This window comes from Triticum aestivum, chromosome 6A, assembly GCF_018294505.1.
Source record: "Triticum aestivum cultivar Chinese Spring chromosome 6A, IWGSC CS RefSeq v2.1, whole genome shotgun sequence".
In the NCBI taxonomy this organism is placed as follows: Eukaryota; Viridiplantae; Streptophyta; class Magnoliopsida; order Poales; family Poaceae; genus Triticum; species Triticum aestivum.
Genome location: NC_057809.1, coordinates 299,645,646 through 299,661,724, shown reverse-complemented (window position 1 = coordinate 299,661,724; position 16,079 = coordinate 299,645,646).

Genomic DNA, 16,079 nt, shown 5'->3' with positions numbered 1-16,079 from the left:
GTGGGTACTTGTTCTTGATGGTTACTTCATTCAATCCCCGATAATCTACAACCATCCTTAATGATCCATCCTTCTTTTCCACTAGAAGTACGGGTGATCCCCAAGGCGAAGAACTTGGGCGAATGTAACCTTTATCCAATAACTCCTTAATCTGATTCTTAATTTCCACCAAATCCTTTGCTGGCATCCGGTACGGTCGCTTCGATATTGGGCCTGTACCTGGCAATAACTCAATCAAAAACTCAATGTCTCTATCCGGTGGCATGCCTGGTAATTCCTCAGGAAATACATCAGGAAAATCCTTTACCACTGGTACTTCTTCCTGCACAACTCCTGTTAAGGCAATTTACTTGTGTCCTGTTTGGCACATGCCGGGATACATACTTGATCCTTCTTCCTTCTGGTGTGGTAAGCAAAATTGACTTACTAGCACATTCAATGTTCCCTTCATACTTCGATAACCAATCCATGCCTAATATCACATCCAATCCTTGAGATTCCAATACTATTAGGTCTGAGGGAAACACATAGTTACCAATCCTTAATGGTAACCGATCACACCATCGTCTAGCCATATACTCCGCTCCTGGTGAGCTTACTAACATGGGTGACCTAAGGGCTTGGGTTGGCAGGTTATACTTTATCCACAAATCCCCTTGATATGTATGAATGCGATGCACCAGTATCAAAAAGAACGAGTGCAGTAAATGACTTAACCAAAAACTTACCGATTACTGCATCGGGCTGATCTTCAACCTCCTCCACATTAATGTGGTTCACCTGTCCCCTATTGAAAGGGTTCGGCTTCTTCCCAGAGCTTCCATTGCCATTTCCATTCTGGCCTTCAGGACATTCATTGGCATAATGTCCGGTCTTGGAACACTTGAAACAGGTGACTTGACTCAGGTCTCTCTTGGTTGGGGTTGATGGGGTGGTCCGGTTCTGGCCGTTGCTTCCTCCATTCCCATTACCATTCTTGTGGCCATTATGGTTGTGCGAGCTACCTCCTCCATGGGTGTGCTGAAACTGAAATCCCGGTTTAGGGGTAAAACGGGGCTTCTGCTGGGCTCCAGAGTTATACTTCCCCTGTCCATACTTCCTCTTACGGTTCTCAATCTGCTGTTGCTTCCTTCAATCATGATGGCACGATCTACCAACTCCTGGTAGTTGTTGAAACTCGCTACCATCAACTGCATGCTTAGTTCATCATTCAGTCCTTCCAGAAACTTCTCCTGCTTAGCTGCATCCGTAGCAACGTCATCTGGGGCATAACGTGCTAACTTGCTGAAGTCGTCAACGTACTGGCCAACTGTCCTTCCTCCTTGGCGTAAGTTGCGAAACTCACGCTTCTTCATGGCCATAGCTCCTGCTGAAACATGGGCAGTGCGGAAAGCTTGCTGAAACTGATCCCATGTGACAGTGTCAACTGGGTAAGTGGCTGTGAAATTCTCCCACCATGCTGCCGCGGGTCCGTCAAGCTGGTGAGCGGCAAACTTCACTTTCTCACCATCCGTGCATCCTGCAGTGGTCAACTCCCTTCCTATCTTGCGGAGCCAATCGTCTGCTACTATCGGCTCGGTGCTACTGGAAAACACCGGCGGATTCAGCCTAAGGAAACGGGCTAAGTGGTCAACAGGTGGTGGTGGTGGTGGGTTGTTGTTGTTGTTCTGCTGGTTCTGAACTAACATCTGCATCAATTAATTCTGCTGCTGGATCAACTGAGTGAGTTCCGGTGGGAATCCATTGTCATGTCTTGGAGGCATCTGAGGGTTTAGAAGGGACGAGAATTAAGAATAGAGGGAGGTCAAAAGGGAAAACACTACCCCAATGCACATGAGCAAATGCACACAAAATCACTTCAATCAATCAAACAAGGGCTTACAACGGTCTAACTATCGCAAAAGTGCTCGAACTATAATGTTTACATGGGGGAATACTACTACTATCTGGTGGTCATCTAGAAATTTGAACCGGTGGAAGACTCCATGATATCTGCTCCAGCTTCGTCTTCAAAGTCGGGTTCACTTGGATCCGAATCGGTGTCGTCGATGATGATGTAGTTGTCCGGACATGCGACGTACTCGTCTTCCTCCTGGGATGCTAACTTCCTCTTGAGTTCTTCAATCTCCTGCTTAAGATCGCCATTGTGTCTTGCTAGAGCTACGATCTCGTCCATGTAGTCCTTGCGTGTAGACTTCAGTTCTCCTTCTAGCTCGATGATCCTTGCCTTCGCATTCTTCAACTCTATCATATCATTGCACATCTGGTTCTCGTGGCGTCGAATGTGCTGGTTTAACTCCTGGATGAAAGATGCAATGGATCTATCCTTCTTGGTGCTGACTAACTCCCATTGTTCATCTCGGCGTCCGCAAATCTGGTAGATAGTGTCCTTGAGGTCTTCTTGATAAACTTCTCCAATGCGTCCTATGGTGATATGAGCTGCCATGCTCCTTCCCAGACTCCAGGTTGGTGCATTGAAAACACTATCTATGGGCTTCGTGATTGGCGCGAATGTCCTTCCCGGAACGTGAGCTTGAATCTTCCAGCGCTCCTCTTCAGGCAGAGTGGCGTTGAAGGTTCCCGTGAAGCTTGGTAATCCAATGTTCAGGTACTTGGTGACTTCCTTCAGGTGAAATCCAAATGGTGTGCCTTCATCCGGTTGAGCGTACTTAATCTTCGCGTGCGTCATCCTAAAAGAGTAGAAAAGATGAGGAGTTAGAAAATGAGAAGAGAATGGTGATCTATGGCTTTAACTTAGTGGTCGTGTCCTACAGTCAGCGTGTGCTCTGATACCATTCTCTGTCGCGACCCGACCCGAATGGATCAAGCGCTCTGTGCTCAGGTGTCATCCCTGGATCAGTAATGCTGACACCACACAGTACATCGAAGGATTTATAGCAGAGTGGCAATCACACACTTATTACATCGTTGTCTCAAAGAGAACTTATTACAATAAAATGGCTTAAGGCCATCTAGTGTCGATAACAGCGGAAGACTTGGAAGATAAATGGGTCCATCAACTCCAACGGCATCACTGAGTATAGAACCACGACCTAAAACACCTTACTCGTCGTCTGAAAAGTCTGCAACATGAGAAGTTGCAGCCCGAAAACGGGTCAGCACATGGAATATGCTGGCAATGTAACACATAGAGAGTAATGGAATGAAACAGCTATACTATATGCATATATGGCTGGTGGAAAGCTCTATGGTTACAGTTTTGCGTAAAGCCAGTTTTTCCCTACTGCAAAGGAATAAATTTATTTAACTATCATGGTGGTTGTGAAACATCGAGAATGGTTGACAGCATTCTCAATCCCAATTAAGTGAACAATTAAAACCCAACAACATTAATTAGAAGTAACATGTTGAGATTCACATGATATTCAAGTACTAGATACTCAAGTTGTCCATAACCGGGGACACGGCTAATCATGATTAGTTTGTACACTCTGCAGAGGTTTGCGCACTTTTCCCCACAAGACTCGATCGCCTCCGTTTGGTTTCTCGCACTACATGGTGTTTGAGAAACGGATGACCGAGACATAGTCTTTCAGAAGCGCTAGCACCTTACATGGGGGTAGACCGTACCACCTACAACCCCTACATCTGCTAGTCCACCCCGTAAGAGTTCGCACAACTTAGTCAACTATGCCAGAGCCCATAATGGCTTGTGGCTGCACACGGAAGTTTCTAGCATGAAAGATCTTATGATCCCTTTGAGCCTGGGTGGCGGTCCAAAAAAAACAGGCAAGTCCTGATAGACATCAGGTGCCTCAATCCACCCAGATGTGTGTTTAAGTTGCCACCTTAGATAAACCATTAAAATTATCAACTCACATCTGTCATGGATATCACTCACCCAATCCACGTCTACTAGCATAGCATGGCATAATAAGCAAACGTAGAAGTAACTCCCAAAGGTTTCATAATAATACAGGTGATAGGTACTACCTCATCTACTTCCCATCCCACAATTTAATTAGATCCTAATCATGCAATGTGAGAGGATTGATCTAATGCAATAAAACATGGGTTGTAGAAAAGGTATGATCAAAGTGTTACTTGCCTTGCTGATGATCCGCGAGTCCTAGGGTTTCGAAATAACAAGCGGTGCAATCCGGGTGATCTATCGCAGACAAACAACAAGCACACAATAAGTACTCATCTAATGCACAGGTAAAACACGAACAAGAGATCGAACCAGAAAGTTCAACTTAAGAACTCCGGTTCCAAAGAAAAAAAAACGAACCGAACAAAGAAACGGAAAACAAACAGCGGAAGAAAACAACTCGGTTCTAGCAAGTTGAAACTAGGTCAAATTTTTCCGTAGCAAAAACTTGTTCAACTTGATTAGACGGAACGGCGGTTTCGAAACGAAACTCCAGGTGCTTGAATCACCTGATTCCGATAAACGAGCGAGAAGATAAACTAGAATGAAGATCAGATCTGAGATCGCGATCGCGGAATAAATCCGACGAGAAGAAAAAGAAGAACGGTTATATGAACGGACGTTCGTTAACCTAGAAGAATCATGTGATCACGTTCGTTAGGACGAACGGTCCGGTGAACGGTCCAAAGGCAACTAAATCGGAAAAGAAAACGAATCCGATCTAGGGTTTCGGAGAAGAAAACCGAAACGAAAAACCGATCTAGAAAACAAATCAGAGGAGAAGAAAAGAATCGGAACAATTAGAAGAAAACGATCCGAGGAAAAGAGACGCGGGCAACCTCCGGCGAGGTCTCCGGCGAGAGGCTCCGGTGGCGTGGCGTAGGGCGGCGGCGGCGTGGGCAAGGTGCGGCGGCGGCGCTAGGGCACAAGGGCGGCGGCGCGGGTGTGGTGTGGCGCGGTGTAGGGCGCGGGGTGGGGTGCGGTGGAGGGCTTGGGGTTTGGTTTGATGATTTGGAGGGGGGGGGTGTTTGGGTATTTATATAGGTGAGGGGGGGATTTACTTGGGGTAGGGGCAAGAAAAAGAGAAGGAAAAGGAAAACGAAACAAGGAAAGGGGGCTAGCCTAGAGTCCAACCGGACTCGGCTAGGACGAAGCGAGGCGGCGGCCTGCGCCTGGCGCACGCGCGCAGGGAGGCTGGGGCGGTGGCCGGCTGGCTGGGCCTTTGGCCCGGCTGGCCTGGCGGGAGGCTCCCTTTTTTTAACTGGTTTTTCGCGCGTAGAAAACAAAAGAAAAAGAAACTAAACGAACTCCGAAAAACCTAAAGTAAATTTTCCCTGACTCCTAAAAATGAGCCGAACAAAATGAACTTTTCTCCGGACCTAAAATGCAATTTTTGAAAACACGCATTTTTCCCTATCCAAATAAAAATGCAAATAAACTCGGCAAACCAAAATTGATCTATTTATTAAATCTTCATTTTTCCTAAATTTGGGAAAGTCATATTATTCCCTCTCTCATTTTTGATATAGGAAAAATAATTGAAGATGAAATAAATAAATCAAATGATCCTCTTTTGAAATTCGAGAAAACTCTCAAATATGAAAATAACAAAATCCCCAACTCTCTCCGAAGGTCCTTGAGTTGCGTGAAATTTCTAGGATCAACCAAAATGCAAGAAAATATGATATGCATGATGATCTAGTGTATAACATTCCAAATTTTAAATTTGGGATGTTACACTTGATTTGCTGCCCTCACATAGGAAAAAAGTTCAAAGAGAACAAATATGGGACCAACGCAGATATGCTGCTTGGAAACATACTTTGCATCACCCATTTATACGTGGGGATGCACATGGTGCTGGCATGTCCCATGTCCCATGTCCCATACAAATACTTTGCTGTTGTTAATCTAAGAATGCCGCTGGAAAATTGAAGCAATGCCACTGTTAAAATAAAATTACATTTTCAACGAATGTTGTTTTAAGAGAATGTCTCTATTAATATGAATCAATGCAACCGTTTTAGAAATGCTACTGTCCTAATTTGTTTTCCATCAAGATAAGTTAGATGCTTCTTTTTGTCGCAATAAGTTTCATCCTCCTTTACGGGCCAGTAATTGTTTCCTTTTTTGCCTCTGTTAAAACAGGGATATATATTCAACTTGTTGCTATAGCAAACTTAAATGTCACACCGACGACTTTGCTTGATTTAGTTGAACTACACAAAACGAGATTGGATTTCCTATTCGTGTTGGCAGATTCGTAGGTGATCTTGACTTCATCATGAAAGGTCAGTACCTTCCTTCATCCACATGATCGTGAAGTGTGCTTTGAGATGTTGTGCTACTTGTATTGGTACTGTTTTAAATAAATGTTGAATTGAAGCTATTGAATTGTTGTCTTTTACCATTAAGTGAACAAAAATGGGACCAACCCAGACATGATGCTTGTTGCTTTGTTACAACAAACTCTGCATCACTCCATTTATAAGTAGATGGAAGCACATGGTGTTGTTCGCCCACTCTCCCCTAGAACTGTTTATGATTTTTGTTAATCTAATGCCACTGGTAAAATTAAGCAATGCCACTCTCAGAATTAACTACTGAATCTTAGTTCAAAACTGCAACACTTGTTAGGGATCGGCGGGAGTACCATTTCTGTTAGGGATCGGCCGGAATACATGTTTAAGAAATATATTGTTTAGATAATGTCTCTATTATTATATATCAGTTACCGTGTTTTACAAATGGTACTATCCTACTCTGTAGTTCTTTCTACATGTTTAACCAATGTATTGTTAAGATAATGTCTTTGTTAATATGAATCAGTCGCATTGTTTTAGGAATGTTACTTTTCTGCTTTGTCGTTCTTTATACATGTGGAAACAAGGCATTGTTAAGATAATGCCTCAGTTAATATGAATGAATCACACTGTTTGAGAATTGCTACTCTCCTACTTTATTTCCCATTAAGATAAGGTAGATATTTTTTCTTCTGGGAGTATAAGTCATCAACCATTATTTCTCAGTAATTGTTGCCCTTATACCTATTGTTGCATACACAGATATCAAAACTTCTGCTCAGTTCTATTTTGACTTTGATTTTAGTTGAACTGCACAAAAAGAGCCAATGTGTTTAAGGCAAATTGTTGCATTATTGGGCCGAGTTGGTCTTTCCACTTTACAGAAAGAAGCAGTCACTATTTGCACTACATTACACAAGGAATGAATGAGAAGCTTTGTAGAGTATTAGTAGACCCTGGTGACATGACTAGTCTGCAGAGAGCATAGGCAACTCAACAACACATGGATTGCAAAATTCACTCCACAAGGAAAGGTATGACCAAGTCAGTTGCCGACGCAGCTGCAACAAACGAGGTCAGTATCGGCCTTCATCCACATGATTGTGCTTTGTTATGTTGTGGTACTTATATTGTTGTATTTTTTTTGAATAAATGTTTAATTCAAGCTATTGTATTGCTCTCTTTTCCTGTTAAGATAATGAAGATGATTATAGCTGTAAGCATATGTTTAATCAACTAGTACGACTATTATATTCATCATGATTTTTCTGTATTTATGAACACAGGGATGCTCAGCTTGATTTTAGTGGAACTGCACAAAATGTTTAAATGGTTCGTGTCCTCCATAATACTATCATGCACATTACATCGAATGGTTCTCTAATCATTCGTCGTCACCTTGAGCCACCGGACTATCTACTTTAATGGAGCTGCCAACATGTTCAATGCCTTGCAACATATAAATACGAAATCCAACATGCCACACAAGACATTGTTTGATTTCAGTCGAAATGCACAAAAAGATATGCTTGTTAATCCGGCTCCATGTGCCATTTCAATGTGCAAACTGATGACAAACCATGCCCGTTTGAATGGAGCTACCAACGTCTTCAAGGCAGAAGAATTCCCACAGGTTCAAGGGAAAGAACTTTGTCCAGCAAAATACTACCTTTAAGAAGGGTATGAAGAAAGACAAAAAGAGAGATGGCTGCTTTACTTTTGGTTCAGAGGAACACTTGGCAAACAAGTTCCCAAACAAGTACAAGAAGGCAAGACAAGACTCCAAGTCTATCAATGTCACTCTAAGCAACAATGATGGGGCATCTGGGTATGGTAATCTATTTACCGTACTTTCAGTTTGTCAGTCCACTGATTGGTGGGTTGACACTGGGGCCAATATTCATGTGTGTGCTGATGTGTCTTTGTTTTATTGCAGCATATAAATACGAAATCCACCATGCTACACAAGACATTGTTTGATTTCAGTTGAACTGCACAAAAATATACGCTGGTTAATCTGGCTCCATGTGCCATTTCAATGTGCAAACTGATGACAAACCCTGCCCGTTCCACCATCATAGGCATTACATATTTTGAATGGGAAAAGCTTGTCAAAGTTTAATCATTGATGTTAGCAAGAATACATTAGTTTAATATATTGGAATTGGAAAACCTTGTCAAATTTTGCTCATTGATGTTAGCCAGAAGACATGCATTTGATATTTTTGAGTGGGACGCCCTTTGTTGTGAGCAGTGTCGATCATTTTTTTCCTATTCCCGTGTTCAGTTCAGAAGTAAATATTTACTCTGTTGAGATGCATAGTCACATGAATGTTTCTTATGAAGGTATTTTAAGAGTTTGTTCTAAATGTTGTCTATGTAATGCCAAGCCTTGTGAGTTTGATTGCAAAGTTGAGCTTGGAATGATGCGGCATGCGGCATCACGAGCTGTTCACCATGCCTCATAAGAATAATGCTTCATATTGTTTTGCATGTTGATCTAATGCCAGTGATTTGCATGTTAAGAAGATCATCCTCTTCTGTTGTTTCTGTGCTTAAGAAGTTCATTGTCTTATGTTTCATTCATAGCCGATACGATAACTCAGGTAGCTTAGAGGTGAAAGCATATGATCTCCCGAACAACTCATCATCTTAGGTCGCGATTGGGTCATCGTTTTCCAATCAAAACCGCTTGTAGAACTGATCCTTGTAAATAAAAGCAGATGGTATTGGGCCAAGCTCTTGGTTGGTCGATTTCGACTTGTAAAATATACACTGGTCTCCCAAATTACACGCGTAACTCGCCGGTTTTCATTACAGACCTCAGGCCGTCGGTTTCATTATGCAGGTATTTTACACGTTGTTTCCAGTGACGAGTAAATTACACTTGTATCTTAATACAAGTGTGAAAGAATCCAGAGCTCCCAAGCGCGGCCTTACCGTTTCATGTCGGCTCAGTCTCTCGAAGGTGCTCATAGGTGTCTGATGATCCTCGCTTCCTTACTGAGCAGTGGACGCTGTATTAGACCATCCGTAGGGCCTGCGAGGCCCTCTTTGTCATCCATCAAGTTCTTGCGCTCGGCGTGGCCCCAAGCATTGTCAACATGGTCAATGAACATGAGGAATCTTGAGATGACTTTAGTTGGAGAGGATGATAGTAGGGACCCACGAGGGCCATAGTCGTACGTATGCAAGTTCCTCCTAATTATATACAACTATAATGTTTTTTGCTTCCTCCTGGTTTCCTGACATCACGGTCCCACACCATCGTCAACCTATATAGTCAATAAACAAGAGAATTACACAAGGAGCGGCTGACACCTGGGGCCCAGCAGCTCGAGCAGTATTTGTCTTTTAGGTGTAAGCGGAGTTTTTCTTGAGCGATGTTTTTGTTGTTGTCCAGAGGAGCAGGGTATCAACTAGGAGGGCTGTGGCCCATCTAGCCCAGGCTATTATTTTATGTCGACCAAATATCCAGCCCAAATATTATTTTTTTTCAACGTGAAAATGGCTAGCGCAGCTATACTTTTTTTGCGGAATACCCAACCCAGGTCAACTTGTTATTCTCCGCCCCGCTGGGCTGTAAATCTTTCCTAGGAGGGATCCATTAGGCCTAACAAGAAAATGGGCTTTAAGAAATAATAAATGGGATGTAATTATAAAAGCTGGGCTATAAATATACAACAACACACCAAACAGGTAATTAGTTTCAAAATTATTATTTTTTGAATTTGAAAATTTTAATTTCATTACATATTGCACGAGCAATATTTCATTAGATTTTTACCTAATACAAATTCATTTTGAAATTGTATTTAATTCGACTCGAAATTTCGGGATAAAAATATTTCAGATCCCATGAAAATCTGGGATTTTTGGTTGAATTCTGTTTTGGGAGGTTGGTTGAAAGTATTAATCGTTGTCCTGGCTAGAAAATGGGCTGCAATTTTAACAGAGTGTAAATGGGTTGTAGTGAATTCCATTAGAATTCAAAAATGGGTTGTACATTATTACAAATTGCAAATGGGATGTGTGTTCTCTGCCACAGATGTGATGCTCACTTGTGGGTGTACTATTTTTTGAGAATTATAGCCAGTGACGCGTATGGAAGGCTTGTGGGTGTACTAAGGCGCGCGAAAGGCTTTGTCAACTTATAGTTAAGACATGATTCTAGCATCAGTGGCCGTTGGATGTCCATTCAACAACTGTAGTGCTTCTTCAATCTCGGATATTCTTGCTTCAGCCGCCCAAACCACCGCCGGCGGTACCACCTGCTACCGCCTCCCGTGGCCGGCTGTGTTGCCGCACAGGCTTCACCGGCCCACCCTACTCCCAAATGCCATCCAAGCCATTCCTCTACTCACCAACACCTCATGTTGTTCTCCAGCGACAGCAGCCTCACACTGCAGCTGAACTAGTGAACCCTCGTACTCCCCTCCGCGTGGGCATACACTATTGTGTCTTCATTGGCTTCGGCTTGTTCCCTTTGTAGGACTCTCCATCGTTCACTGCGTTGGTTCTCTTGGCGCGGCGTGGTCAACTTTGTCAACAAACGACAACCATTGGATGAGGCATGTACTCCCTCCGTCCGCAAATACTTGTCATTGAAATGGATGTATCTAGATGTATTTTAGTTCTAGATACATCCATTTTCATCCATTTTGATGACAAGTATTTCCGGACGGAGGGAGTACATGGAGTGGCTGACAGTAGGGACCCACATGGCCCATGGTCACACGCAGCAAGTGCCCCCATATTATGTGAAAACAAATAATTTCTCCCCTGACAGGTTTGACCAACAAGCTACATCTTCGCATGCAAGGAAGTGCTTCCTTTATTACGCGGAAATAAAAACTTTCCTCTCCCTGAAAGCTGGGGCCCACCAGCTTTATTATGATCCTTTTCATGAAAATATAGATTGTACCAAAGATGCTAAATTGTTTTCTTTTTATTCTAACTTGAAAAAGAAGAAATTAAAAAAACCAGAAAAAATCTTCCCACTCAAGGATGTGCCACCTTATTACGCGAAAAAATTGATTCCCTCTGCTAGCTGGGACCCACCAGATTTGGAGGCTGACTTGTGGGCCTACTACGTTAACGCATACGCAAGGCTTTGTCAACTTAGTCAATAAACGATTCTAGCTGCACTGACCGTTGGATGTTAGTCCAACGACCAAGTTGTGCCTTCAACCTCTGATATTCTTGCTCCAGCCGCCCAAACCTGCGCCCGCTGTACCCCCCTGCTCCAGCGGCTCGTGGCCGGCTATGCTACCGTGTAGGCCTCACCGCCCGACCATACTACTATTGGCCAGGCCTGTTGGAAATATGCCCTAGAGGCAATAATAAAAGTATTATTATATTTCAATGTTCATGATAAATGTCTTTTATTCATGCTATAACTGTATTATCCGGAAATCGTAATACACGTGTGAATACTTAGACCACAATATGTCCCTGGTGAGCCTCTAGTTGACTAGCTCGTTGTGATCAACAGATAGTCATGGTTTCCTGACTATGGACATTGGATGTCGTTGATAACGGGATCACATCATTAGGAGAATGATGTGATGGACAAGACCCAATCCTAAGCATAGCATAAAAGATCGTGTAGTTCGTTTTGCTAGAGCTTTGCCAATGTCAAGTATCTCTTCCTTCGACCATGAGATCGTGTAACTCCCGGATATCGTAAGAGTGCCTTGGGTGTATCAAACGTCACAACGTAACTGGGTGACTATAAAGGTGCATTACAGGTATCTCCGAAAGTATCTGTTGGGTTGACACGGATCGAGATTGGGATTTGTCACTCCGTATGACGGAGAGGTATCTCTGGGCCCACTCGGTAATGCATCATCATAATGAGCTCAATGTGACCAAGGTGTTGGACACGGGATCATGCATTACGGTACGAGTAAAGTGACTTGCCGGTAACGAGATTGAACAAGGTATTGGGATACCGACGATTGAGTCTCGGGCAAGTAACGTACCGATTGACAAAGGGAATTGCGTACAGGGTTTGATCGAATCCTCGACATCGTGGTTCATCCGATGACAACATCGAGGAGCATGTGGGAGCCATCATGGGTATCCAGATCCCGCTGTTGGTTATTGACCTAAGAGCGTCTCGGTCATGTCTGCATGTCTCCCGAACCCGTAGGGTCTACACACTTAAGGTTCGGTGACGCTAGGGTTATTAGGAAGACTAGTATGTGACTACCGAATGTTGTTCGGAGTCCCGGATGGGATCCTGGACATCACGAGGAGCTCCGGAAGGGTCCGGAGGTAAAGATTTATATATGGGAAGTTGTCAAACGGACACCGGGAAGTTTCGGGGTCATACCGGTATTGTACCGGGGCCACCAGAAGGGTTCCGGGGGTCCACCGGGAGGGGCCACCCCTCCCGGGGGGCCACATGGGCTGCGTGGGGCAGGGAGCCAGCCCCTGGTGGGCTGGGCGCACCCCCTCCCTTGGGCCCTTGCGCCTAGGGTTGAGGGGGGAACCCTAGAGGGGGCGCCCCCCTTGACTTGGGGGGTAAGCCACCCTCTCCCCCTCTCCCCTTGGCCGCCGCACCCCCCCTAGATGGGTTCTAGGGGGCCCGCCCCCTTCTCCCTTCCCCCTATAAATAGAGGGGTGAGGGGAGGGCAGCCAGACCACCCTCCAAGGCGCAGCCCTCCCCTCCCCAACACCTCTCCTCCTCCGTTGTGTGCTTGGCGAAGCCCTGTCGGAGTACTGCCTCTCCACCATCACCACGCCATCGTGCTGCCGGTGGAGCTGTCTTCCTCAACCTCTCCTTTCCCCTTGCTGGATCAAGAAGGAGGAGACGTCTCCCGTCCCGTACGTGTGTTGAACGCGGAGGTGCTGTCCGTTCAGCACTTGGTCATCGGTGATTCGAATCACGTCGAGTACGACTCCATCATCACCTTGCAAGCTTCCGCACGCGATCTACAAATGGTATGTAGATGCAAACTCTCTCCCTTGACTCGTTGCTTAGATGAACTCATAGATGGATCTTGGTGAAACCGTAGGAAAAATTTTAATTTTCTGCAACGTTCCCCAACAGTGGCATCATGAGCTAGGTCTATGCGTAGTTCTCTTTGCACGAGTAGAACACAATTTTGTTGTGGGCGTGGATTTTGTCATCTTACTTGCCTCTACTAGTCTTTTCTTGCTCAACGGTATTGTGGGATGAAGCGGCCCGGACCAACCTTACACGTATGCTTACGTGAGACCGGTTCCACCGACTGACATGCACTAGTTGCATAAGGTGGCTGGCGGGTGTCTGTCTCTCCCACTTTAGTTGGAGCGGAATCGATGAACAGGGCCCTTATGAAGGGTAAATAGAAGTTGAAAAAAATCACGTTGTGGTGATTCGTAGGTAAGAAAACGTTCTTGCTAGAACCCAATTGCAGCCACGTAAAAGATGCAACAACAATTAGAGGACGTCTAACTTGTTTTTGCAGTGATTGATCATGTGATGTGATATGGCCAGAAGTTGTGATGAATGATGAATTGTGATGTATGAGATCATGTTCTTTGTAATAGGATTCACGACTTGCATGTCGATGAGTATGACAACCGGCAGGAGCCATAGGAGTTGTCTTTATTTTTTGTATGACCTGCGTGTCATTGAATAACGCCATGTAAACTACTTTACTTTATTGCTAAACGTTAGTCATAGAAGTAGAAGTAGTCGTTGGCGTGACAACTTCATGAAGACACGATGATGGAGATCATGGTGTCAAGCCGGTGACAAGATGATCATGGAGCCCCAAAGATGAAGATCAATGGAGCTATATGATATTGGCCATATCATGTCACAACTATATAATTGCATGTGATGTTTATTATGTTTATGCATCTTGTTTACTTAGGACGACGGTAGTAAATAAGATGATCCCTTACAAAAATTTCAAGAAGTGTTCTCCCCTAACTGTGCACCGTTGCTACAGTTCGTCGCTTCTAAGCACCACGTGATGATCGGGTGTGATGGATTCTTACGTTCACATACAACGGGTGTAAGATAGTTTTACACAGCGAAAACACTTAGGGTTAACTTGACGAGCCTAGCATGTGCAGACATGGCCTCGGAACACGGAGACCGAAAGGTCGAACACGAGTCGTATGGAAGATACGATCAACATGAGAATGTTCACCGACGATGACTAGTCCGTCTCACGTGATGATCGGACACGGGCTAGTCGACTCGGATCGTGTAACACTTAGATGACTAGAGGGATGTCTAATCTAAGTGGGAGTTCATAATTTGATTAGAACTTTATTATCATGAACTTAGTCTAAAACCTTTGCAAATATGTCTTGTAGATCAATGGCCAACGCTAATGTCAACATGAACTTCAACGCGTTCCTAGAGAAAACCAAGCTGAAAGATGATGGCAGCAACTATACGGACTGGGTCCGGAACCTGAGGATCATCCTCATAGCTGCCAAGAAACAATACGTCCTAGAAGGACCGCTAGGTGACGCTCCCGTCCCAGAGAACCAAGACATTATGAATGCTTGGCAGTCTCGTGCTGATGATTACTCCCTCGTTCAGTGCGGCATGCTTTATAGCTTAGAACCGGGGCTCCAAAAGCGTTTTGAGCACCACGGAGCATATGAGATGTTCGAAGAGCTGAAACTAGTTTTTCAAGCTCATGCCCGGGTCGAGAGATATGATGTCTCCGACAAGTTCTACAGTTGTAAGATGGAGGGAAATAGTTCTGTCAGTGAGCACATCCTGAAGATTTCTGGGTTGCACAACCGTATGACCCAGCTGAACATTAACCTCCCAGATGAGGCGGTCATTGACAGAATCCTCCAGTCGCTCCCACCAAGCTACAAGAGCTTTGTGCTGAACTACAACATGCAGGGGATGGAAAAGACCATTCCTGAAGTGTTCTCGATGCTGAAGTCAGCAGAGGCTGAAATCAAGAAAGAACATCAAGTGTTGATGGTCAATAAGACCACTAAGTTCAAGAAGGGCAAGGGTAAGAAGAACTTCAAGAAGGACGGCAAGGAGGTTGCCGCGCCTGGTAAGCCAGTTACTGGGAAGAAGTCAAAGAATGGACCCAAGCCTGAGACTGAGTGCTTTTATTGCAAGGGGAAGGGTCACTGGAAGCGGAACTGCCCCAAATACTTAGCGGATAAGAAGGCCGGCAACACCAAAGGTATATTTGATATACATGTGATTGATGTGTACCTTACCAGTACTCGTAGTAACTCCTGGGTATTTGATACCGGTGCCGTTGCTCATATTTGTAACTCACAGCAGGAGCTGCGGAATAAACGGAGACTGGCGAAGGACGAGGTGACTATGCGCGTCGGGAATGGTTCCAGAGTCGATGTGATTGCCGTCGGCACGCTGCCTCTACATTTACCTACGGGATTAGTTTTGAACCTTAATAATTGTTATTTAGTGCCAAGTTTGAGCATGAACATTGTATCTGGATCTCATTTAATACGAGATGGCTACTCATTTAAGTCTGAGAATAATGGTTGTTCGATTTATATGAGAGATATGTTTTATGGTCATGCTCCGATGGTCAATGGTTTATTCTTAATGAATCTCGAGCGTAATATTACACATGTTCATAGTATAGATGCCAAAAGATTTAAAGTTGATAACGATAGTCCCACATACTTGTGGCACTGCCGCCTTGGTCACATTGGTGTCAAGCGCATGAAGAAGCTCCATGCCGATGGAATTTTAGAGTCTCTTGATTATGAACCGTTTGACACGTGCGAACCATGCCTCTTGGGCAAAATGACCAAGACTCCATTCTCCGGAACAATGGAGCGAGCAACCAACTTGTTGGAAATCATACATACCGATGTGTGCGGTCCAATGAGCGTTGAGGCTCGCGGAGGATATCGTTATGTTCTCACTC